Here is a 24,238-nt window from a genome sequence, read left to right on the forward strand (position 1 = left end):
GCTGTATTCCTTTTCCTCAAAGCCACAGGGGGGCGCTCTACTTCCGCTCCTCCCAGCCACAGAGAGCGCTATAATACCGCTCCTCCCGGCCACAGGGAGCGCTGTATTCCCGCTCCTCCCGGCCACAGGGAGCGCTGTATTCCCGTTCCTCCCGGCCACAGGGGGCGCTGCACTAGCTCGTCTCCCGGCCACAGGGGTCGCTGTACTCCCACTCCTCCTGGCCACAGGGAACGCGGTATTCCCGCTCCTCCAGGCCAAAGGAAGCGCTATATTCCCTCTCCTCCAGGCCACAGGGGGCGCTTTACCCCCGCTCCTCCCAGCCACAGAGAGCATTGCACCCCCACCCCCGGTCCACCCACCTACAGAGAGCCCGGTAATCCCGCTCCTCCCGGCCACAGGGAGCGCTGTGCTCCCGCTCTTCCCAGCCACGGAGAGCGCTGGACTCCCGCTCCTCCCGGCCAGAGGGACCGCTGTACACCCGCTCTTCCCTACCACAGGGAACGCTGTACTCACGCTCCTCCCAGCCACGGTGATCGCTGGACTCCGCGGAGCTCCTCCCAGACACAGCAGGCGCTGTACTCCTGCTCCCAGCCACAGGGGGCGCTGTTCACCCGCTCCTCCCAGCCACAGGGGACGCTATACTCCCGCTCCTCTCAGCCACGGGGAACGCTGTATTCCCGCTCATCCCGGCTCCGGAGAGCGCTGGATTCCGGCTCCTCCCAGACCCAGCGGCCGCTGTACTCCTGCTCCTCCCAGGCACAGGGGGCGCCGTACTCTCGCTCCTCCCAGGGTACAATTAAAATTTTTGTGGAAAAAATGTGTATTTCTTAGTAATTACAGAGTACATGTACTGTACATATTACTGGCAGTAGATACCAAATGTAAATACAGAATGTTATAATTTAATTATTTATTTATTTAATTTTAAGTAATTGGTTGATATATTTAAATAGTTTACTGCACAATTTACACATTAACAGATAGTTCAAAAGCACAATAGAGCAAGCAGCCCACCATATTAAGAGCAATCGTTTGTGTTCGCTAGATGATTGTGCGAATCTGCCAATAATTGCTTCTGCATCCAATTTATCTAACAATTCCTTTTCAATGGATTGCAACATGTATGATTCCAAATTCTCCTCAGACAGCAAATTTCTTAACCTTGTCTTTATGATCTTTAGCTTAGAAAATGTCCTCTCACATTGGACTTGAGTAACTGATAGTGTGCAGATGACTTTATAAAGTTCATAAAGATTATCATATGCCTTGTCATGAAGTCTGTTAGATTCCACAATTTTTAGTACACACGATGGGCAAGTGCTGTAAATTTTACAATTGTTGCAACTGGAATCCATATTCTCACCATCATTAAGCAATAGCTTTAATACATCAAAGTTTGAAGCAAAAGAAAACAATTCCAATATTACTTGATCTTTGCTGATTTGTGGAAACAGCTTAATAATATCTTCCAATGCTTCATCTTCAAGGCCTTTCTCTGCAATAGTTTTAAACTTTGCTGGGTCCAAGCAGGACAAATCTTTATACAACTGTTTGTGTTGTACAAAGCGTGATTCTAGTGACTGGACATTGCGATCCATTATTAGGTTAAACACATTTACTCGAAAATCAGCTAGAGAATCTGAGGAATTTCTTTCATCATCAATAAGCTCATCTGCCATTCTTTTCTTCTTCCTCTGCCTCTTAACTGGCAATGCTGTTTCCAACGCATCAATTTCCACTGTTTGATTTTCATCCATATTCATCTGTGAAATCCTGTCATTACATTTATTTACAAATTCCAAAGCCTTGCTGTGAACATTATCAAATGTTCTTGTCTGTTCCTTCAACTTTGTTGTAGCTGAATCTACCAAACTCCATGCAGTAAACATATCTAAACCACTTGTCTGTAGATAACTTGATAACGGGGTTGTAGTTTCAAATATATACAAGTAAGTAAATGCTGTCAATATGGTTTCAAACTTTAGAAGACTTTGAAGTAAAACATTTGCTTCATGTTTTGTTTTTGCATCAAACTTTTCTGAATCTGGTATCATTGATAAGCATGTCAATAGATTTACGAAAGTACTGGCAGCGGCATCATCAAAACGTCCAAATATAGTTGTTGCTGCATTGGATTTTCCTGACCATCTGGTCTCACCAATTAGCTTTAATCATTTCATTTTTTCTTGTCCTAGATGTTTTCCAACAACTTCTATCCATACAGCCATTCTCTTGTATGATGCTTTCACAAAAGTTGCTATATTCTGGAGCAAATTGAAAAAAGAAACTGCAGGCACACAACATTTTGTTGTTTCAGTTATCACCAAATTCAAGACATGGGCATAGCACCATATATGAACATGTTGATCAGCCACATCAGCAATTTTACTTTGTAAACCATTATACTGGCCATGGTAGTTTACAGCGCCATCTGTGCTATCAGATAAACATTTTTGGGGGTCAATTTTAAGATGCTGTAATGTTTCAATCAATAGATCAAAAAGTCCCTGTCCTGTACCATCATTACTTGACACAACTGAAAGTAGTCGCTCACAGATAATACCTTTAAGCACATACCGAATAATAATGCTAAACTGATCGATGGATGAATTATCTTGTGTTGAATCAACCTGAATACAATAATATTTTGCTTGAGAAACTTCATGACTAATTCTTTCTTGTATCATATTCTTCATAATTTTGATTAACATGTTTATAGTTCTTTCACTCAGGTATGTAACAATCCACCACAGCCTTTTCTTTGAGCCTTTCCTTGTTGCTCTAATCGTTTGATTCTTTGTTTAGACTTGTTTTGCACTGCAGAAACGTGAGCTGCCATAATGGGGTCATATTTTGCCATCAACTGCACTGTAGCTAAAAAATTGCCATGATTCAGAACCTCATTATCTAGAGTGTAGGCCGATTCATTTCTGTGACCTCGATAAGGAAGTGCTTGCTTGCCTAACATCTTTATGATGTCTATAATCCTCATGACAATACTTCTCTGCTTCAATACTTCTTTTTTCCTTTTAATTAGTGATGCTGCAAAAAATTTATCTAAGGTTGTCATCGTTAACCACACTGATATATTGCTGAGCATTTCTGACATGTGTTGTTGTCGATTCATGTAAAATCAAGCTCTGGCTAATACGCCTGTAGTCACTAAAGCCACGTACAAAGGGTGATGGATTACAAGTGTTGGGAAACTCAAAGGCTAAGCAGTATGAACAATATAAGCATCTATTTTCTTTGTTATATGTTAGCCATTTTCTTGGGACTGAGTCATTCATAATTTTCCTCTCATACAAACGAGCATCAAATGGCAGATCATCAAGTGGCTGAAGTGGATGTTCAGCAAAAAACTGTTTTAGCTTTGCTCGTGATGGATATTGGAAGATTCCAGTAATTGATCTTTCATTTTCTTGCGTAGGTTCATTTACAGGATGTGCTTCAGAAACCAAGTCATTTATGCTTGAAGGAATATCTGATTCCCTGTCACTAGTTGAAGCTATGTGTTCAGATGTTGCAACTACAGGCAGTACAGATACCGGAACAAGGAAGCCAGAAGAAATATTGGGCCTGGGTTGATTAGTAATGGATGCACTTGTATTTGTCTCTACATTCAAAGTAGCTCTTCTCTGTTCTTGTAACTCGCATGTCATTGCATCGTCACCATGAACATTGTTTCTTGCTTCTTGATTATTTGTTGCAGAACTGGATATTGATGTGGATTGTGCTTGTGGTATTATAAACCACAGGGGCTGGTTTAGCTCACCAGGCTAAATCACTGGCTTTTAAAGCAGGCCAGCAGCACGGTTCGATTCCCGTACCAGCCTCCCCGGACAGGCGCCGGAATGTGGCGACTAGGGGCTTTTCACAGTAACTTCATTGAAGCCTACTCGTGACAATAAGCGATTTTCATTTCATTTCATTTTCATAAACTCTGTAATAGGCCTGCGTCGCTTGGCTGATTCCTTCCTTTCTGCTTCTTTTTGTTCTTTGCGTTTTAGTGACCCAGATTTATGCTTTTTCTTTTCCATGCTGGTAGGGGTAATATTCCTGAAATCAAAACTTAATTAAAAATAGCCCACATTGGGAAAAATGAATATTGATGATTGCAAGAATAACTTGAAGGAACGCCAGATAAACCCTTACTTGATAAATAATATAAGATAACTTACTTACACTTCAATAGGCTATGTTCATTAGTCAATACTACTGTGGCCTATGCAGCTTCAGAAGAGGAGACAATCCACTGTCCAGCGTTCACACCAGCAAGCAACTGAGACAACTGTTGAAACTTAAAAGTTTGGTCCGACTATAGTAAGACATTAAGAATGGTCCCACGACCAAAGTTAACATGTCCAGTTTGATACCAGTGTAGTGTTACAAGTCGCAACCCTTTGAGTTTACCAAGCATGGCTTATCACTTCAATATCTTTGACCTCATGATTCACGGTCAAAGGTACCGCTTCTCCTTTTCGGTGACCTCACGACCCTATGTACTGCTTGATATCCTTTCAAGTTGCCGACCATCTCAAATCACGAACTGTAACTTTATCTTTAAATTCACACACTCTTGCTGAAAACGTGGATTTCCAACTATGTGCAACCCGGGTGAACCAGCCCCCCCCCCCCCCCACTCCTCTTTTCACATCCGTTTAACACTGCTTCATTCCTTCAAACACTGAGTGATTATTTGTTATTTCTTTATTGCATTTTTATTTGGTATTGCTCTTTTTAAAAACAATTATATTTTATTAAGTTAGAATACAAATCTCAGGAAAGAAGTTGGAGATTTATTTATCTAATTAATTATAATTTTTAAGGGCCCTTCAGAGATTCACGGGCCCCTTCTTGGCTCTCCGGGCCCCGGACCGATGTATCGGCTGAACCAAGACTACTGCTTGATATCCTTTGAAGTTGCCGACCATCTCAAATCACGAATTGTAACTTTATCTTTAAATTCACACACTCTTGCTGAAAACATGGAATTTCCTTAATTATGCCCGACCCGGGCCCCCCTATTCCACATCCTTCCACTACCTCCCCTGCTTCGTTCCTTTTCATGCACTGCTTATTTGTGTCCTGTTCTCTTTTTTTTCTTATTCCTTTCTATTACTAAAACAGTTGTCTGTGTTTGTTTCTTTATTGCATTTTTATTTGATATAGGGGGCCCACTTCATCAGGGGCCCACTTGCCATCGGGCAAGCTGACACCCTGGCCAGTCCGCCACTGGGGGGCACTGTACTCCTACTCCTCCCGGCCACAGGGAACGCGGTGTTCCCGCTCCTCCCAGCCACAGGGGGCGCTGTACTCCTGGTCCTCCAGGCCACAGGGAGCGCTGTATTTGCGCTCCTCCCGGCCACAGAAAGCACCGTACTCCTGATCTTCCCGACCACAGGTAGCGCTGTATTCCCGCACCCCCGGGCCACAGAGAGAGCTGTACTCCTGCTCCTCCCGGCCACAGGGGATGCTGCAATCCCGCTCCTCCCGGCTACAGGGAGCGCTGTACTCCCGCCCCTCCTGGCAATAGGGAACGCACTATTCCTGCTCCTCCCAACCAGAGGGGGCGCTGTACTCCCGCACCACCCAGCCACGGAGACCGCTGGACTCCCGCTCCTCCCGGCCAGAGGGAGCGCTGTACACCCGCTCTTCACAGCTACAGAGAGCGCTGAACCCCCACTCCTCCCAGCCACAGGGAACACCGTATTCGCGCTCCTCCCCGCCAGACGGGCGCTGTACTCCCACTCCATCTGGCCAGAGGGAGCGCTGTACATTCACTCCCCTCAGCCACAGGGGGTGCTCCACTCCCGCTCCTCCCTGCCACAGGAAACCCAATATTCCCGTTCCTCCCAGCCACAGGTGGCACTGTACTCCTGCTCCTCCCAGCCACAGGTGGTGCTGTACTCCCGATCCTCATGGCAACAGGGTGCGCTGTACTCCTGCTCCTCCCAGCCACAAGTGGTGCTGTATTCACGATATTCCTGGCCACGGGGAGCGCTGTACTCCGGGTCCTCCAGGCCACAGGGGCTCATTTAGCACAGGGCTAAATCGCTGCCTTTGAACGCAGACCAAGGCAGGCCAGCAGCATGGTTCAATTCCCGTACCAGCCTCCTGGAACAGGCGCTGGAATGTGGCGACTAGGGGCTTTTCACAGTAACTTCATTTGAAGCGTACTTGTGATAATAAGCGATTTCAAATTCACATTTACAGAGGATGCGCAGTATTTCCGCTCCTCCTGGTCACAGAGAGCACTGTACACCCACTACTCCGAGCCACAGAGAGCGCTGTACTCCCGCTCCTCCCGGCCACAGGGTGGCTACATTCCCGTTCCTCCCGGCCACAGGGGGCGCTGTACTCCCAATCCTCCCGGACGCAGGGAACGTGGTATTCCACCTCCTCCCAGCCAAAGGGGGCGCGGTATTCCTGCTCCTCCCGGCCACAGGGAGCGCTGTATTCCTGCTCCTCCGAGACAGAGAGAACGCTGTCCTCCAGCTCCTCCCGACCACTGGGGGAACTGTATTCCCGCTCCTCCCAGCCACAAGGAACGCTGTAGTCCCGCTCCTCCCAGACAAAGGGGGCGCTGTACTCCTGCTCCACCCAGCCACAGTGGGCTCAGTACTCCCGCTCCTCCCGGCCATGGGAGCGCTGTACTCCCACTCCTCCCAGGCACAAGGGCCGCTGTACTCCTGCTCCTCCCAGCCACAGAGGCACTGTACTCCCGCTCCTCCCAGCCACCGGGAGCGCTGTCTTCCCGCTCCTCCTGGCCACAGGGAGCGCTGTATTCCCACTCCTCCCGGCCACAGTGAGCGCAGTATTCCCACTCCTCCCGGCCACAGGGGACGCTTTATTCCCACTCCTCCCGGTCACATTGAGCTCTGTTTTCCTGCTCCTCCTGGCCATAGGGGTCGCTGTACTCCCACTCCTCCCAGCCACTGGGAGCGCTGTGCCCCCGCTCCTCGCAGCCACAGGGAGCGCTATCTTCCCGCTCCTCCCGTTCCTGTGAGCGCTGTATTCCTGCTCCTCCCGGCCACAGGGAGCGCTGTATTCCCGCTCCTCCCAGCAACAAGGAGCGCTGTACTCCCGCTCCTGCCGACCACAGGTGGCACTGTACTCCTGCTCCTCCCAGCCACAGGTGGTGCTGTATTCCCGATCCTCACGGCCACAGGGAGCAATGAACTCCTGCTCCTCCCAGCCACAAGTGCTGCTGTATTCCCGATACTCCTGGCCATGGGGAGCGCTGTACTCCGGGTCCTCCAGGCCACAGGGGCTCGTTTAGCACAGGGCTAAATCGCTGCCTTTGAACACAGACCAAAGCAGGCCAGCAGCATGGTTCAATTCCCGTACCAGCCTCCCTGAACAGGGTCTGGAATGTGGCTACTAGGGGCTTTTCACAGTAGCCTACTTGTGATAATAAGTGATTTCCATTCAAATTTACAGAGGATGCGCAGTATTTCCGCTCCTTCGGGCCACAGAGCGCTGTACTCCCGCTCCTCCCGGCAACAGGGTGGTTACATTCCCACTCCTCCCGCCCACAGGAGGCGCTGTACTCCCGCTCCTCCCGGACACAGGGAACGTGGTATTCCACCTCCTCCCAGCCAAAGGGGGCGCTGTATTCCTGCTCCTCCCGGCCACAGGGAGCGCTGTATTCCTGCTTCTCCCAGACAGAGAGAACGCTGTCCACCAGCTCCTCCCGACCACAGGGGGCACTGTATTCCCGCTCCTCCCAGCCACAAGGAACGCTGTATTCCCGCACCTCCCAGCCACAAGGAACGCTGTACTCCCGCTCCACCAGCCACAGTGGGCTCAGTACACCTGCTCCTCCCGGCCACGGGAGCACTGTACTCCCGCTCCTCCCAGCCACAGGGAGCACTGTCTTCCCGCTGCTCCCGGTCACAGTGAGCACATTTTTCCCGCTCCACCCAGCCACAGGGAGCGCTGTTTTCCCGCTCCTCCCAGCCACAGGGGGCGCAGTTCTCCTGCTCCTCCAGGCCACATGGAGCGCTTTCATCCCGCTCCTTCCGGCCACAGTGAGCGCTGTATTCCCGCTCATCCCGGCCACATTGAGCTCTGTATTCCCGCTCCTCCCGTCCACAGGGGACGCTGTACTCCCGCTCCTCTCAGTAACAAGGAACGCTGTACTCCCGCTCCTCCTGACCACAGGTGGCGCTGTACTCCTGCTCCACCCAGCCACAGGTGGTGCTGTATTCCCGATCCTCCCGGCCACGGGGGCTGGTTTAGCACAGGGCTAAATCGCTGGCTTTGAAAGCAGACCAAGGCAGGCCAGCAGCGCGGTTCAATTCCCGTACCAGCCTCCCCAAACAGGCGCTGGAATGTGGTGACTAGGGGATTTTCACAGTAACTTCATTTGAAGCCTACTTGTGACAATAAGCGTTTTACATTTACATTTACAGACGGAGCGCTGTATTTCTGCTCCTCCCGGCCACAAAGAGCACTGTACTCCCGCTCCTCCACTCCCACTCCTCCTCCCGGCCACAGGGGCGGGCTACATTCCTGCTCCGCCTGGCCACAGGGGATGCTGTACTTCCACTCCACCCAGCCACAGGTGGTGCTGTATTCCCGATCCTCCCGGCCACGGGGGCTGGTTTAGCACAGGGCTAAATCGCTGGCTTTGAAAGCAGACCAAGGCAGGCCAGCAGCGCGGTTCAATTCCCGTACCAGCCTCCCCAAACAGGCGCTGGAATGTGGTGACTAGGGGATTTTCACAGTAACTTCATTTGAAGCCTACTTGTGACAATAAGCGTTTTACATTTACATTTACAGACGGAGCGCTGTATTTCTGCTCCTCCCGGCCACAAAGAGCACTGTACTCCCGCTCCTCCACTCCCACTCCTCCTCCCGGCCACAGGGGCGGGCTACATTCCTGCTCCGCCTGGCCACAGGGGATGCTGTACTTCCACTCCTCCCAGCCACAGGGAACGCTGTACTCCCGCTCTTCCAAACCACAGAGAGTTGTACTCCCTCGCCCCCCAGCCACGGAGAGTGCTGGACCCCGCTCCTCCCGGCCAGAGGGAGCGCTGTACTCCCGCTCCTCCGAGCCACAGTGAGCGCTATCTTCCCGCTCCTCCCGGCCACAGGGGGTGCAGTACTCCCGCTCCTCCCGGCCACAGGGAGTGCTAGCTTCCAGCTCCTCCGGGCCACAGTGAGCGCTGTATTCCTGCTCCTCTCGGCCACATTGAGCTCTGTGTTCCCGCTCATCCCGGCCACAGGGAGCGCTGTATTCCCACTCCTCCCGACTACAGGTGGCGCTGTACTCCCACTCCTCCCAGCAAAAGGGAGCGCTGTATTCCTGCTCCTCCCAGCAACAAGGAACGCTGTACTCCCGCTCCTCCCGACCACAGGTGGCGCTGTACTCCCGCTCCTCCCAGACACATTGAGCTCGGTATTCCCGCTCATCCCGGCCACGGGGAGCGCTGTATTCCCACTCCTCCCGACTACAGGTGGCGCTGTACTCCCACTCCTCCCAGCAACAGGGAGCGCTGTTTCCCGCTCCTCCCGGCCGCGGGGAGCGCTGTATTCCCGCTGCTCCCGGCCACGGGGAACGCTGTACTCCCGCTCCTCCGGGCCACAGGGGGCGCTGTATTCCCGCTCCTCCCGGCCACAGGGGGTACTGCATTCCCTCCCCCCCCCCCCCCCCCGGCCGCGGGGAGCGCTGTATTCCCGGTCCTCCCGGCCACGTGGAGCGGTGTACTCCCGCTCCTCCCAGCCATAGAGAACACAGTCCGCCCGCTGCTCCCGGCTACATTTAGCGCTGTACTCCCGCTCCTCCTAGCCACTGGGGGGCGCTTTATTTTCGCTCCTCGCCCCAACAGGGTGCGCTGTATTCCTGCTCCTCCGAGCCACAGGGGGCGCCGTATTCCCGCTCCTCCCGGCCACATTGAGCTCTGTATTCCTGCTCCTCCCAGCCACAGAGGGCGCTGTATTTCTGCTCCTCCCAGCCACAGTGGGCGCTGTATTCCCGCTCCTCCCGGCCACAGGGGGCGCTGCATTCCCTCCCCCCCCCCAACCCCCGGGCGCGGGGAGCGCTGTATTCCCGGTCCTCCCGGCCACGTGGAGCGGTGTACTCCCGCTCCTCCCAGCCACAGAGAACGCAGTCCTCCCGCTGCTCCCGGCTACATTTAGCGCTGTACTCCCGCTCCTCCTAGCCACAGGGGGCGCTTTATTCCCGCTCCTCCCAGCCACAGAGGGCGCTGTATTCCTGCTCCTCCCAGCCACAGGGGGCGCTGTATTCCTGCTCCTCCCAGCCACAGGGGGCGCTGTATTCCTGCTCCTCCCAGCCACAGTGGGCGCTGTATTCCCGCTCCTCCCAGCCACAGGGGGCGCTGCATCCCCCCCCCCCCCCCCAACCCCCGGGCGCGGGGAGCGCTGTATTCCCGGTCCTCCCGGCCACGTGGAGCGGTGTACTCCCGCTCCTCCCAGCCACAGAGAACGCAGTCCTCCCGCTGCTCCCGGCTACATTTAGCGCTGTACTCCCGCTCCTCCTAGCCACAGGGGGCGCTTTATTCCCGCTCCTCCCAGCCACAGAGGGCGCTGTATTCCTGCTCCTCCCAGCCACAGGGGGCGCTGTATTCCTGCTCCTCCCAGCCACAGGGGGCGCTGTATTCCTGCTCCTCCCAGCCACAGGGGGCGCTGTATTCCTGCTCCTCCCAGCCACAGGGGGCGCAGTGGAATCCTGCCAAAGGCCGCAGTGAGGGAACGGCTCAGCTGTAGTTCCTGCCGGTGAGTAACCCGCACCGGAGAGGTTCGGGCAGAGAGAGCGCGGCAGAGGAAATATCAGAGAGAACCGTTATGATGGAGGAGGGGTGAGGGGGAGATGAGATGAGATGAGTTGAGTTGGGTTCGGCGGAGAGAAGTGGCGAGGCGGGGAGATGAGATGAGGGAGGTGTAGTTGACGGGAGGGACGGAGGGGAGAGGAGGGAGATGTTGAGAGGAAATGAGGGGAGGGGGTGATGGGTTTGAGGGAGGGAGGGAGGGAGGGGGTTGAGGGAAAGATGAGGGAGGGGAGAGGGGTGGTGATGAGGGAGGGGAGAGGGGTGGTGATGAGGGAGGGGAGAGGGGTGGTGATGAGGGAGGGGAGAGGGGTGGTGATGAGGGAGGGGAGAGGGGTGGTGATGAGGGAGGGGAGAGGGGTGGTGATGAGGGAGGGGAGAGGTGGTGATGAGGGAGGGGAGAGGGGTGGTGATGAGAGAGGGGGATGGGGAGAGGGTCGTGGAGATGAGGGAAGTGGAGGGGCGATGGAGGAGGTGGAAATGGGGATGGAGGGGGTGATCGGGAGGGGAGAGATGAGAGGAGATGGTGGGGTGATGGGGTGAGATGAGGGGGAGGAGTGAGGAAGAGGAGGGAGCTGGGGAAGATTGGGTGATGAGGGAGAGGATGATGAGGGAGGGGAGAGATGGGGAGATGTGGAGATGAGTGAGGGGCGATGGGGCATATGAGGGAGATGGGGAGGGGGACAGGGAGATGAGGATGGGTGGGGGGGAGAAGGGAGGGGGAGATGAGGGAGGTATTGATGGGAGATAGAGGAGGGAGCGGGAGGTGGAGAGACATGAGGGAGGGAATTGAAGGATGTGGGGGGGAGATGAGGGAGGTGGCGAAGATGAGGGGAGTGGGCAAGTGGAGATGAGAGGGGATGGGGAGATGAGGGAGGGGGAGATGAGGAAGAGGGGAGATTACATAGAATTTACAGTGCAGAAGGATGCCATTTGGCCCATCGCGCCTGCACCGGCCCTTGGAAAGAGCACCCCATTTAAGCCCAGAACTCCGCCCAATACACGTAACTCAGCAACCCCACCCAACCCCTTTGGACACTAAGGGCAATTTATCATGGCCAATCCACCTAACCTGCTCATCTTTGGACTGTGGGAGGAAACCGGAACACCCGGAGGAAACACACGCACACACGGGGAGAACGTGCAGACTCCGCACAGACAGTGACCCAAGCCGGGAATCGAACCTGGGACCCTGGAGCTGTGAAGCGACAATGCTAACCACTGTGCTACCGTACTGCCTCACTGGCAGTGCTGGGTGTACTGCAGCCCCCTGTGGCTGGCAGTACCGTGATGAGAGAGGGGAAGGGGAGATGAGGGGGAGGGGGAGAGGGGGAGGGGGAGAGGGGAAGGGGAAGGGGAGGGGTGGAGGGGAAGGGGAGGGGTGGGAGGGGAGGGGTGGAAGGTAAGGGGGAGAGGGGCAGATGGGGGGAGAGGGGCAGATGGGGGACGGGAGACACGTGAGCGGGGAGATAAGGGTGAGAGGGAGGGAGATGCGGGAGAGGGGAAAGGGAGAAGAGTGAAGAAGGGAAGGAGGAGATGGAAAGACGAGGGAGGGGGAGATGTGGGAGATCAGAGAGAGGGGAGGGGGGAGATGAGGAGGTGAAGTCGGCAGGGTGTGACAAGGGGAGGGGTGTGTGGTGAGAACAAGAAAATACGAATTAGGAGCAGGAGTAGGCCCTCGGGCCTGCTCCGGCATTCACTGAGATCGTGCTGATCTTTTGTGGACTCAGCTCCACATTCCGGCCCGAACACCATAACCCTTAATCCCTTTATTCTTCAAAAAACTGTCTATCTTTACCTTAAAAACATTTAATGAAGGTGCTTCAATGGGCAAGGAATTCCATAGATTCACAACCCTTTGGGTGAAGACGTTCCTCCTCAACTCAGTCCTAAATCTACTTCCCCTTATTTTGAGCTATGCCCCCTAGTTCTGCTTTCACCTGCCAGTGGAAACAACCTGCCCGCATCTATCCTATCTATTCCCTTCATAATTATATATGTTTTTATAAGATCCCCCCATATCCTTCTAAGTTCCAACGAGTACAGTCCCAATCTACTCAACCTCTCCTCGTAATCCAACCCCTTCAACTCTGGGATTAACCTAGTGAATCTCCTCTGCACACCCTCCAGCGCCAGTACGTTCTTTCTCAGGTCAGGAGACCAAAACTGAACACAATACTCCAGGTGTGGCCTCACTAACACCTTATACAATTGCAGCATAATGTCCCTAGTCTTAAACTCCATCCCTCTAGCAATGAAGGACAAAATTCCATTTGCCTTCTTAATCACCTGTTGCACCTGTAAACCAACTTTTTGCGACTCATGCACTAGTACACCCAGGTTTCTCTGCACAGCAGCTTGTTTTAATATTTTATCATTTAAATAATAATCCCTTTTGCTATTTCTTACCAAAATGGATAACCTCGCATTTGTCAACATTGTATTCCATCTGCCAGACACTAGCCCATTCACTTAACCTATCCAAATCCCTCTGCAGACTTCCAGTATCCTCTGCACTTTTTGCTTTACCACTCATCTTAGTGTCATCTGCAAACTTGGACACATTGCACTTGGTCCCCAACTCCAAATCATCTATGGAAATTGTGAACAATTGTGGGCCCAACACTGATCCCTGAGGGACACCACTAGCTACTGATTGCCAACCAGAGAAACACCCATTAATCCCCACTCTTTGCTGTCTATTAATTAACCAATCCTTGAGGGAGGGAGGTGGGGGAGATGAGGGGAAGGGGAGATGTGGGAACGTGGAGATGGGGGAGGAGGGTTTGTGGGGAGGGAATCCTGGGACTGTATACACATACAGTCGGCGCTGGGGTAGTCGGTCTGTTTTAATTACAGGTTAACAGTATTTCCCATTCCAGAATTTTCTTGCAGTCCTCACTGTTGTTGGAAAGTGGAGAGGTTGAGGTAGTAACTGACCAAGAGGAGACAGTGGGAGGTGAAGTTCCTGTGTCCCCCTCGATAACTGGATGAAGTACCTTTGCAAATGAGCTTCCTGTTTGAAACATAGCAGTGCCGACTCGGCAGTCCAAAGTAAACTGGTTGTGATGTTCTTTGAAATCTCTTGAGACTGCAATAAAGTGCAAAATATAACCAAGTTTTTTGTTAAAGGTTGCAGATTTTGACTGTGTGGTCTAATCATCTGAAATCTCTTGGTATTACCAGGTATTTTGTTTCCAACTTGCTGGCCTCTCCAGTCGCATCTTTAACCGGTGCAGTTCCAATACATGTTTTTTGCGCACAATTATTTAACCTAAATGGGCGCCATTAAATAGTTGAAGCAGAAAAAAATTGTAATGATTAATGGAAAGAATAAGGGAATTGGACTAACTAGATTGCTCGACAAAACAGACTCGATGGGTGAATGACCGCCCTTTGTCTATTATCCTATGGTGAGCTTTGTCGGTGACTTGATCTCCCTTTCTGCTATTTCTTTATTGCAGTAATTTCCACCTCAATTGGGGCCACCTTGGCTTTTCCACAACAACTTACCTTTATTGTAATAAACATCCCAGGACCATTAGAAATTAATTATGATACCAAACCACAAGTGAAGATATTCGGGAAATTGGCCAAAGGCTTTGTCAAAGAGGTATTTTTTAAGGAGTACCTTAATGACAGAAAGTAAGACACTTAGATAGGGAGTTTGAGAGAGCTTGGAGCATAGGCACAGCTACCACTGGGAGAGCGATTAAAATCGGCGATACATGGGCGGCAGTGGTGCAGTGGTTAGCACTGCTGTCTCACGACGCCGAGGTCCCAGGTTCGATCTGGCTCTGGGTCACTGTCCTTGTGGAGTTTGCACATTCTTCTCGTGTTTGTGTGGATTTCGCCCCCACAACCTAAAGATGCACAGGGTAGGTGGATTGGCCACGCTAAATTGCTCCTTAATTGGAAAAAATTCATTGGGTCCACTTAAAAAAAAAAATTAAAATTGGGGCTGCACGAGGTCAGAGTCAAAGGAGTGCAGGTACTTTGGAGGGTTGTGGTTGGAGGAGATTACAGATATAGAAATGGGCAAGGCTGTGAGTGAACCTGGAAGCAAGGATGAGAATTTGAAGCCTTTGCCTGTCTGGGAGCCAGTGTAGGTCAACGAGCACAGGGAAGAATGAGACTGGGCGACAAGGACAGCGTATTTTCGAAGGTCGAATTTGGGATGCCAGCAAGGAGAGCACTAAAATAGTCAAGTCTAGAGATAACAATAGCATGAATCAGCTGCAGAGAATTGGAGGCAGAGCTGGAGTTGGACAATGTTACTGAGGTAGAAATAGGAGATCATAGAACCCCTACATTGCAGAAGGAGGCCATTTGGCCCATTGAATTTTCACCGATCCTCTGAAAACACCCAGCCTAGGATCAACTTTTGGACACTAGGAGGCAATTTAGCCTAGCCAATCCGCCTAACCTGTACATAGTTGGACTGTGGGAGGAAACCGGAGTACCCTGAAGAAACCCACGCAGACACGGGAGGAATGTCCACACAGTCCCCTGAAGTTGGAATCAAACCCGGGTCCATGGCATTGTGAGACAGCAATGCTAACTGTTGTGCCACCTTAGTGTTACTGAGGTAGAAATAGGAGATCTTAGTGAAAATGTAGATATCGAGTTGAATTCGGGAACTTTCGGTGGCGGCCATGGAGCGAGTGGTCACATGTAAGGTGGCTCCTGCCTGAAGTCGGAATCTTTGGCCCTTTTTGCTCGTTTTACGGGGCTGTTGCAGGTGGATAAAGTGAGTCTATTAAAGAATAAAGTATTCTCCTTCGATGGGTAATGTCAAAGAATTTTCAGACGAGTGCGTTGGACAAGGGGCATTCTTCAGACCAGCAAGGGAAAAGATGGCAGAGGCCGTACAGTGGTCGACAAAGCAGTCGGTTGCATTCCTTGCGGCCAAATTTTAAAAACAGAAAGGCAGCCTCAGAGGACCTGGCGAAGGTGGCAGAGCTGATTCGGGCTGCCCTGGAGAGAGTGGAGCAGAGGATGGAGGTGCAGAATGCATTGATCCAGAAGTTGGAGGAGATGGTGACTGACCACGATGATTGGATTACCTCTTTAGAGGCAGAAATGCTGATGGCGGAGGACTAGAACTAGTTGAGGGAGAAAGCCGATGACCTGGAAAACTGCTCAAGGAGGCAGAACCTGAGGATTGTGGGGCTGTTTGAAGGTATTGAGGGAACGAGGACCACGGAGTACGTGGCCAAGAAGCAGTTGGGGGAGGGGGTCTCCGGCCGCTCTCTTTAAGTGGACTGGGCGCATCGTTTGTTGAGGAAACCGAGAGTGGGAGAGCAGCAGCGGGCAATTGTGAGGCTACATGGGCACTTGGACAAGGAAAGGATCCTGAGGTGGTTGAAGGAGATGAGTGAATGCATCTGGGAAGACCGTACGGTTCATACAAGGACTTGAGACTAGAGCTGGCCAAGCGTCAGGCTGGATTCAATAAGGCCATGACTGCCCTATTCAGGAACACCGTGCGGTTTGGGATGATGTACTCCAGGGGTGGGCAAACTACGGCCCGCGGGCCGCATACGGCCCGCCAAAGGTATTTCTGTGGCCCACCAAGTCATTTAAAAAAAAAAAATTTAAAAAAAAAATTTTTTTTTTTTAAATTTTTTTTAAGGTTAATGGGGGGGGGGGGGGCTGTTGGGTTACTGGTATAGGGTGGATACGTTGACTTGAGTAGGGTGATCATTGCTCGGCACAACGTCGAGGGCCAAAGGGCCTGTTCTGTGCTGTACTGTTCTATGTTCTATATGAGGCGCCCAGAATCATAACCGGGTGAAGTAATTATTTTACTTAATATACTATGCGGCCCTTTGTGAATTGTGAATTTCTGAATGTGGCCCTTGCACGGAAAAGTTTGCCCACCCCTGATGTACTCTGTTCAACTGTGGGTCACGTATGGGGGAAAGGAGTAGTACTTCGGTACGCCAGAGGAGGTGAGTAAGTGAGATTGGGTTTCCTGTTTTTTTTTAGGAGGGTGTGGGTTTCGCTAGTGGGCTTGGGGGGAGGTGGGGCTTTCTATGTTTGGGATGGGGCAGGGGTGAGTTGCTGATAATTGTTTCGAGTAGGTGGTTGGGAGGCATGACGGCAGCCGTCGATGGGACCCGGAAGGCGAGCGTGACATGAGCTGTGATATCGGGGTGGGTGGTTTATTTTGCAACCCTCCGACCAGACTGGTCTCATGGAATGTTAGGGGACTGATTGGGTCGATCAAGAGGTCCCGTGTTTTCGCCCATAGAGTTTGAGGGCAGATTTGGCTTTTACGCATGAGACGGACCTGAGGGTGGCAGATGAGACGACGTTGGGGAAAGGTGGGGCAAGTGTTTCATTTGGAGTTAGATATGAACGTGAGGGTGACCCCGGTGCTGATTAATAAGAGGGTAGCTTTCTCGGCACACAACGTCGTGGGGGACTCGGGAGGGGGGGGGGGTTAGTTACGTGATGTTGAGTGCGAAATTAGAGGGAGTGCCTGTGCTGCTGGTGAATATCTATGCCCCCAACTGGGATGATGCGGATTTTTTGAAGAGGGTGTTGTGGTGGTCTTTGTGATTCTTATTCTCAGGATGGATGTTGTCGTGTTCACAAAGACCACAGAAGCTAAGTTCAATAACAAAGCTAACATTAATTACACTACTTATTAAAACTCGACCACTTACTCCTATGGCAAGCAATACACTCTATCTATAACTGTACTCTGCACTCTCTCTTCACTCTCCAGCTCTCTCCCAGATGCCTGAGTGTCAGTGCTTTATATAGAACATAGAACAGTACAGCGCAGTACGGGCCCTTCGGCCCTCGATGTTGCGCCGACCTGTGAAACCATCTGAAGCCTATCTGACCTACACTATTCCATTTTCATCCATATGTCTATCCAGTGACCACTTAAATGCCCTTAAAGTTGGCGTGTCTACTACTGTTGCAGGCAGGGCGTTCCACACCCCTACTACTCTCTGAGTAAAGAAACTGCCTCTGACATCTGTCCGATATCTATCACCCCTCAATTTAAAGCTATGTCCCCTCGTGTTGGTCATCACCATCCGAGGAAAAAGACTCTCACTGTCCACCCTATCTAACCCTCTGACTATCTTATATGTCTCTATTAAGTCACCTCTCAGCCTTCTCCTCTCTAACGAAAACAACCTCAATTCCCTGAGCCTTTCCTCGTAAGACCTTCCCTCCATACCAGGCAACATCCTAGTAAATCTCCTCTGAACCCTTTCCAAAGCTTCCACATCCTTCCTATAATGTGGACCAGAACTGCACGCAGTACTCCAGGTGCGGCCGCACCAGAGTTATGTACAGCTGCAGCATGACCTTGTGGTTCCGAAACTCAATCCCCCTGTTTATAAAGGCTAGCACACCATATGCCTTCTTAACAGCCCTATTAACCTGGGTGGCAACTTTCAGGGATTTATGTACCTGGATGTCGAGATCTCTCTGTTCATCTACACTACCAAGAATCTTGCCATTAGCCCAGTACTCTGCATTCCTGTTACTCCTTCCAAAGTGAACCACCTCACACTTTTCCGCATTAAACTCCATCTGCCACCTCTCAGCCCAACTCTGCAGCTTATCTATGTCCCTCTGTATCCTATAACATCCTTCAGCACTATCCACAACTCCACCGACCTTCGTGTAATCTGCAAATTTACTAACCCATCCTTCTACACCCTCTTCCAGGTCATTTATAAAAATGACAAACAGCAGTGGCCCCAAAACAGATCCTTGCGGTACACCACTAGTAACTGAACTCCAGGATGAACATTTGCCATCAACCACCACCCTCTGTCTTCTTTCAGCTAGCCAATTACTGATCCAAACCGCTAAATCACCTTCAATTCCATACTTCCTTATTTTCTGCAATAGCCTACCGTGGGGAACCTTATCAAACGCCTTACTGAAATCCATATACACCACATCAACAGCTTTACCCTGATCCACCTGTTTGGTCACCTTCTCAAAAAACTCAATAAGGTTTGTGAGGCATGACCTACCCTTCACAAAACCGTGTTGACTATCGCTAATCAACTTGTTCTTTACAAGATGATTATAAACCCTATCTCTTATAACCTTTTCCAACATTTTACCCACAACCGAAGTAAGGCTCACAGGTCTATAATTACCAGGGTTGTCTCTACTCCCCTTCTTGAACAAGGGGACAACATTTGCTATCCTCCAGTCTTCCGGCACTATTCCTGTCAACAAAGACGACATAAAGATCAAGGACAAAGGCTCTGCAAACTCCTCCCTGGCTTCCCAGAGAATCCTAGGATAAATCCCATCTGGCCCAGGGGACTTATCTATTTTGACATTTTCCAAAATTGCTAACACCTCCTCCTTTTGAACCTCAATTCCATCTAGCCTGGTCGACTGAACCTGAGTGTTCTCCTCGACAATATTGTCTTTCTCCAGTGTAAACACTGACGAAAAATATCCATTTAACGCTTCCCCTATCTCCTCTGATTCCACACACAACTTTCCACTACTATCCTTGATTGGCCCTAATCTTACTCTAGTCATTCGTTTGTTCCTGATATACCTATAGAAAGCCTTAGGGTTTTCCTTGATCCTATCCGCCAACGACTTTTCGTGTCCTCGCCTCGCTCTTCTTAACTCTCCCTTTAGGTCCTTCCTGGCTAACTTGTAACTCTCAAGTGCCCTAACTGAGCCTTCATGTCTCATCCTAACATAAGCCTTCTTCTTCCTCTTGACAAGTGCTTCAACTTCCTTAGTAAACCACGGTTCCCTTGCTCGACAACTTCCTCCCTGCCTGACAGGTACATACTTATCAAGGACACGCAGTAGCTGTTCCTTGAAAAAGCTCCACATTTCGATTGTACCCATCCCCTGCAGTTTCCTTCCCCATCCTATACATCCTAAATCTTGCCGAATAGCATCATAATTGCCTTTCCCCCAGCTATAATTCTTGCCTTGCGGTATATACCTATCCCTGCCCATTGCTAAAGTAAACATAACCGAGTTGTGATCACTATCACCAAAGTGCTCGCCTACATCTAAATCTAACAACTGGCCGGGTTCATTACCCAGTACCAAATCCAATGTGGCCTCGCCCCTTGTTGGCCTGTCTACATACTGCGTCAGAAAACCCTCCTGCACACACTGCACAAAAACTGACCCATCTATAGTACTCGAACTATAGTATTTCCAGTCAATATTTGGAAAGTTAAAGTCCCCCATAACAACTACCCTGTTACTCTCGCTCCTGTCGAGAATCATCTTTGCAATCCTTTCCTCTACATCTCTGGAACTATTCGGAGGTCTATAGACAACTCCCAACAGGGTGACCTCTCCTCTACTGTTCCTAACCTTGGCCCATACTACCTCAGTAGACGAGTCCTCAAGCGTCCTTTTTACCGCCGTAATACTTTCCTTGATTAACAATGCCACCCCCCCCCCCCCCCTTTTACCATCTTCTCTGTTCTTACAGAAACATCTAAATCCTGGAACCTGCAACAACCATTCCCGTCCCTGCTCTACCCATGTCTCCGAAATCGCCACAACATCGAGATCCCAGGTACCAACCCATGCTGCAAGCTCACCCACCTTATTCCGGATGCTCCTGGCGTTGAAGTAGACACACTTCAAACCAGCGTCCTGCTTGCCGGTGCCTTCTTTCGAACTTTTAACCCTATCCCTGACCTCACTACTCTCAACATCCTGTACACTGGGACTACAATTTAGGTTCCCATCCCCCTGCTGAATTAGTTTAAACCCCCCCGAAGAGCACTAGCAAATCTCCCCCCCAGGATATTGGTACCCCTCTGGTTCAGGTGAAGACCATCCTGTTTGTAGAGGTCCCACCTATCCCAGAATGAGCCCCAAGTATCCAGGAAACCAAAACCCTCCCTCCTGCACCATTCCTGTAGCCACGTGTTCAACTCCTCTCTCTCCTTATTTCTCACTTCGCTAGCACGTGGCACGAGTAACAACCCAGAGATAACAACTCTGTTTGTTCTAGCTCTCAGCTTCCACCCTAGCTCCCTGAATTTCTGTCTCAAATACCCATCTCTCTTCCTACCTATGTCGTTGGTACCTATGTGGACCACAACTTGGGGTGCTCCCCCTCCCCCTTAAGGATCCCAAAAACACGATCAGAGACATCACGAACCCTGGCACCTGGGAGGCAACACACCAACCGTGAGTCTCTTTCGTTCCCACAGAACCTCCTGTCTGTTCCTCTAAAAATGGAGTCCCTAATGACAAGTGCTCTGTTCCTCTTCTCCCTTCCCTTCTGAGCAACGGGGACAGACTCTGTGCCAGAGACCTGTGCCCTATTGCTTACCCCTGGTAAGTCGTCCCCCGCAACAGTATCCAAAACGGTATACTTGTTATAGAGGGGAACGACCACAGGGGATCCCTGCACTGCCTGCCGGTTCCCTCTCCCTCCCCTGATGGTAACCCATCTACCTTCTTCTTTTACCTGAGGTGTGACTACCTCCCTATAACTCCTCTCAATAACCTCCTCCGCCTCCCGAATGATCCGAAGTTCATCCAGCTCCAGGTCCCTAACGCGGCTCTTGAGGAGTTGGAGTTGGGTGCACTTCCCGCAGATGTAGTCAGAAGGGACACTAGAGGTGACCCTTTCCTCCCACATTCTGCAGGAGGAACATTCAACTGCCCTAGCCTCCATTCCCACTGAACTAACTTCCCAACTACTGAAAAATAAAAATAAAAAACTTGTTAGTTTAGCAATCCAATGGACAGAACCTTTTTTTGGTTAGAGGAGGCGGATGGGTGGGAGACACTGTGTAAGTAGTGTTTCGGGTAAAGCTGTCACTCGAGAACAGCCCCTTCACAAACCACCTTCAACTTACGCTATAGTCCTGCATCTCGCTCCATCTAGTGGTCAATTATGATATTACATTAACCCCATATATGACATTGTACATAATGTCACATCTCCTTTCTTTGAAAAAAAAGTTTGAAATGCTTTCAGACATTTGATACATATACGAGAATGTGTTTATACATAACCTGTACAATGTCATATCAAATATCAGAATTACAATTAGAGTGGCAGTTATCATTGTTTACCAGGGATGTACTTCTGAGGCTGTATAAGGCTCTGGTCAGACCACATTTGGAGTATTGTGAGGAGTTTTGGGCCCCATATCTAAGGAAGGATGTGCTGGCCTTGGAAAGGGTCCAGAGGAGGTTCACAAGAATGATCCCTGAAATGAAGAGCTTGTCATATGAGAAACGTTTGAGGACTCTGGTGGGTCTGTACTTGTTGGAGTTTAGAAGATGAGGGAGGATCTTATTGAAACTTACAGGATACTGCAAGGCCTGGATAGAGTGGGTGTGGAGAAGATCTCTCCACTTGTAGGAAAAACTAGAACCAGAGGACACTATCTCAGACTAAAGGGACAATCCTTTAAAACAGAGATGAGGAGGAATTTCTTCAGCCAGAGAGTGGTGAATCTGTGGAACTCTTTGCCGCAGAAGGCTGTGGAGGCCAAATCACTGAGTGTCTTTAAGACAGAGATAGACAGTTTCTTGATTAATAAAGAGATCAGGGGTTATCGGGAGAAGGCAGGAGAATGGGGATGAGAAAATATCAGCCATGATTGAATGGCGGAGCAGACCCGATGGCCCAAGTGGCCTAATTCTGCTCCTATGTCATGTATTATGGTCTTTATAAGTTCAGACAATTAGGTTGTTTCCTTGTCCGTTTAGACCTTCTTAACACACTCAAAGTGTCATTGAATTGTCCTTTGTCTGTTCATTAGTTCGATTTGACAGTAAAGCTGGGCGGGCGATAAACCTGACGCCAGAGGAGTAGCTCTGTTGCTTAACAGTGCTAACGCAAAATCCTTTTGATCATCAAACGCCTTTTTGAGCAGTTGTTTTACTATTCAGACTCCTTTCTCTTTCCCATTCGATTGGGGGTATAACGGACTGGAGGCCACGTGTTGGAAGTTGTATCCTTCTGCAAATGACAACCATTCCCAACTACTGACACAGGGTCCATTATCCGTCACAACTTTTAGGGACATGCCAGGTCGAGCAAATACAGACTTTGCAGCTCTTATGACTGAGTGAGCAGTCGAATCTGTGAACATTATGACTTCAGGATAATTGGATAGTAATCTATGATTATCATATAATTTCCTCTGAAATAGAACAAGTCCATCCCAACCTATGACCATGGGTTAGCGACAGTTTCACTCAATGCAAATATTTCTTAGCACTGATATGGTTGATGTGTTTGACGGACACTACAATCTTGAACGTAATTGTCAACATCTTTATTAATGCCTGGCAGCACGGTAGCATTGTGGATGGCACAAATGCTTCACAGCGCCAGGGTCCCAGGTTCGATTCCCGGCTGGGTCACTGTCTGTGTGGAGTCTGCACGTTCTCCCCGTGTGTGCGTGGGTTTCCTCTGGGTGCTCCGGTTTCCTCCCACAGTCCAAAGATGTGCAGGTTAGGTGGATTGGCCATGATAAATTGCCCTCAAGGTCCAAATTGCCCCTTAGTGTTAGGTGGGGTTTCTGGGTTATGGGGATAGGGTGGAGGTATGGGCTTGGGTAGGGTGCTCTTTCCAAGAGCCAGTGCAGACTCGATGGGCCGAATGGCCGCCTTCTGCACTGTAAATTCTATGAAATATACTGACTGCCTGCACGTCTTTTACATTTCTCTATCCCTTGATGCCCTTCATGTATCTTTTCTAGAATACGTCTTCATAGGCAGGACGGTATGACAATTGTATCTCCGTTCACAGGAATCCATTGACAACAGTCAGGTCATCCTTGACATTTCTAAAACTGTTTCAGCTGCCATTAGGCCATCCTTCTCAGATGTTTGATCACCCGCTGAAGTATTGTGGGCGAGATTCTCCGCACTCCCGACGGTGCGGAGAATAGCGTGGCTCGTAAAATTTTACGGCCACGCTGTTCCGACGCCCTTCCGCTAATCTCCCCCCCCCCCCCCCCCCCACGCCCAACTCCCGACACGAATCGCTGCCGCCGTTTTTTTACAGCCGGCAGCGATTCACAGCTGTTCGATGGGCCGAGTTCCCAGCCCTTTACGGCTGTTTTTACGAACGGCAAACACACCTGGTCTGGCCGTTCGTAAAAACGGCCGTAAACACTCGCATTTTATAACCATGGCACCGATTGGCACGGCAGTACCACGGCCGTACCAAGGGTGCCATGGGCCCGCGATCGGTGGGCACCGATCGCGGGCAGCGGGCCCGATGCCCGTGCACTATTTCTCCTTCCGCCGCCCCGCAGTATCCATTCGCGGGGCAGCTGAGGGGCAACCCGGCCCGCGCATGCGCGGGTTTCGCGCAAATGCGCGATGACGTAATCCGCGCATGCGCGGGTTGGAGTCTTCCAATCCGCGCATGCGCGGCTGACGTCATATGACGCGTCAGCCGGCGCTAACTCCGGCAAGCGGGCTTA

At 50.7% G+C, this 24,238-nt stretch overlaps 1 protein-coding gene across 1 annotated transcript in view; it reads left to right on the forward strand.

Moving 5' to 3' along the window:
- Nucleotides 1-10,633: 10,633 nt before the first annotated feature.
- The window catches only part of LOC119978525 (BTB/POZ domain-containing protein KCTD20-like), a 183,270-nt gene continuing 169,665 nt past the window's right edge, over nt 10,634-24,238 (forward strand). The window contains exon 1 of the mRNA XM_038820232.1: nt 10,634-10,743. The gene's annotated coding sequence lies outside the window, so the exon portion shown is untranslated. The remainder of the gene's footprint in view (nt 10,744-24,238) is intronic.

Source organism: Scyliorhinus canicula, chromosome 15 (genome assembly GCF_902713615.1).
Source record: "Scyliorhinus canicula chromosome 15, sScyCan1.1, whole genome shotgun sequence".
Taxonomy (NCBI): domain Eukaryota; kingdom Metazoa; phylum Chordata; class Chondrichthyes; order Carcharhiniformes; family Scyliorhinidae; genus Scyliorhinus; species Scyliorhinus canicula.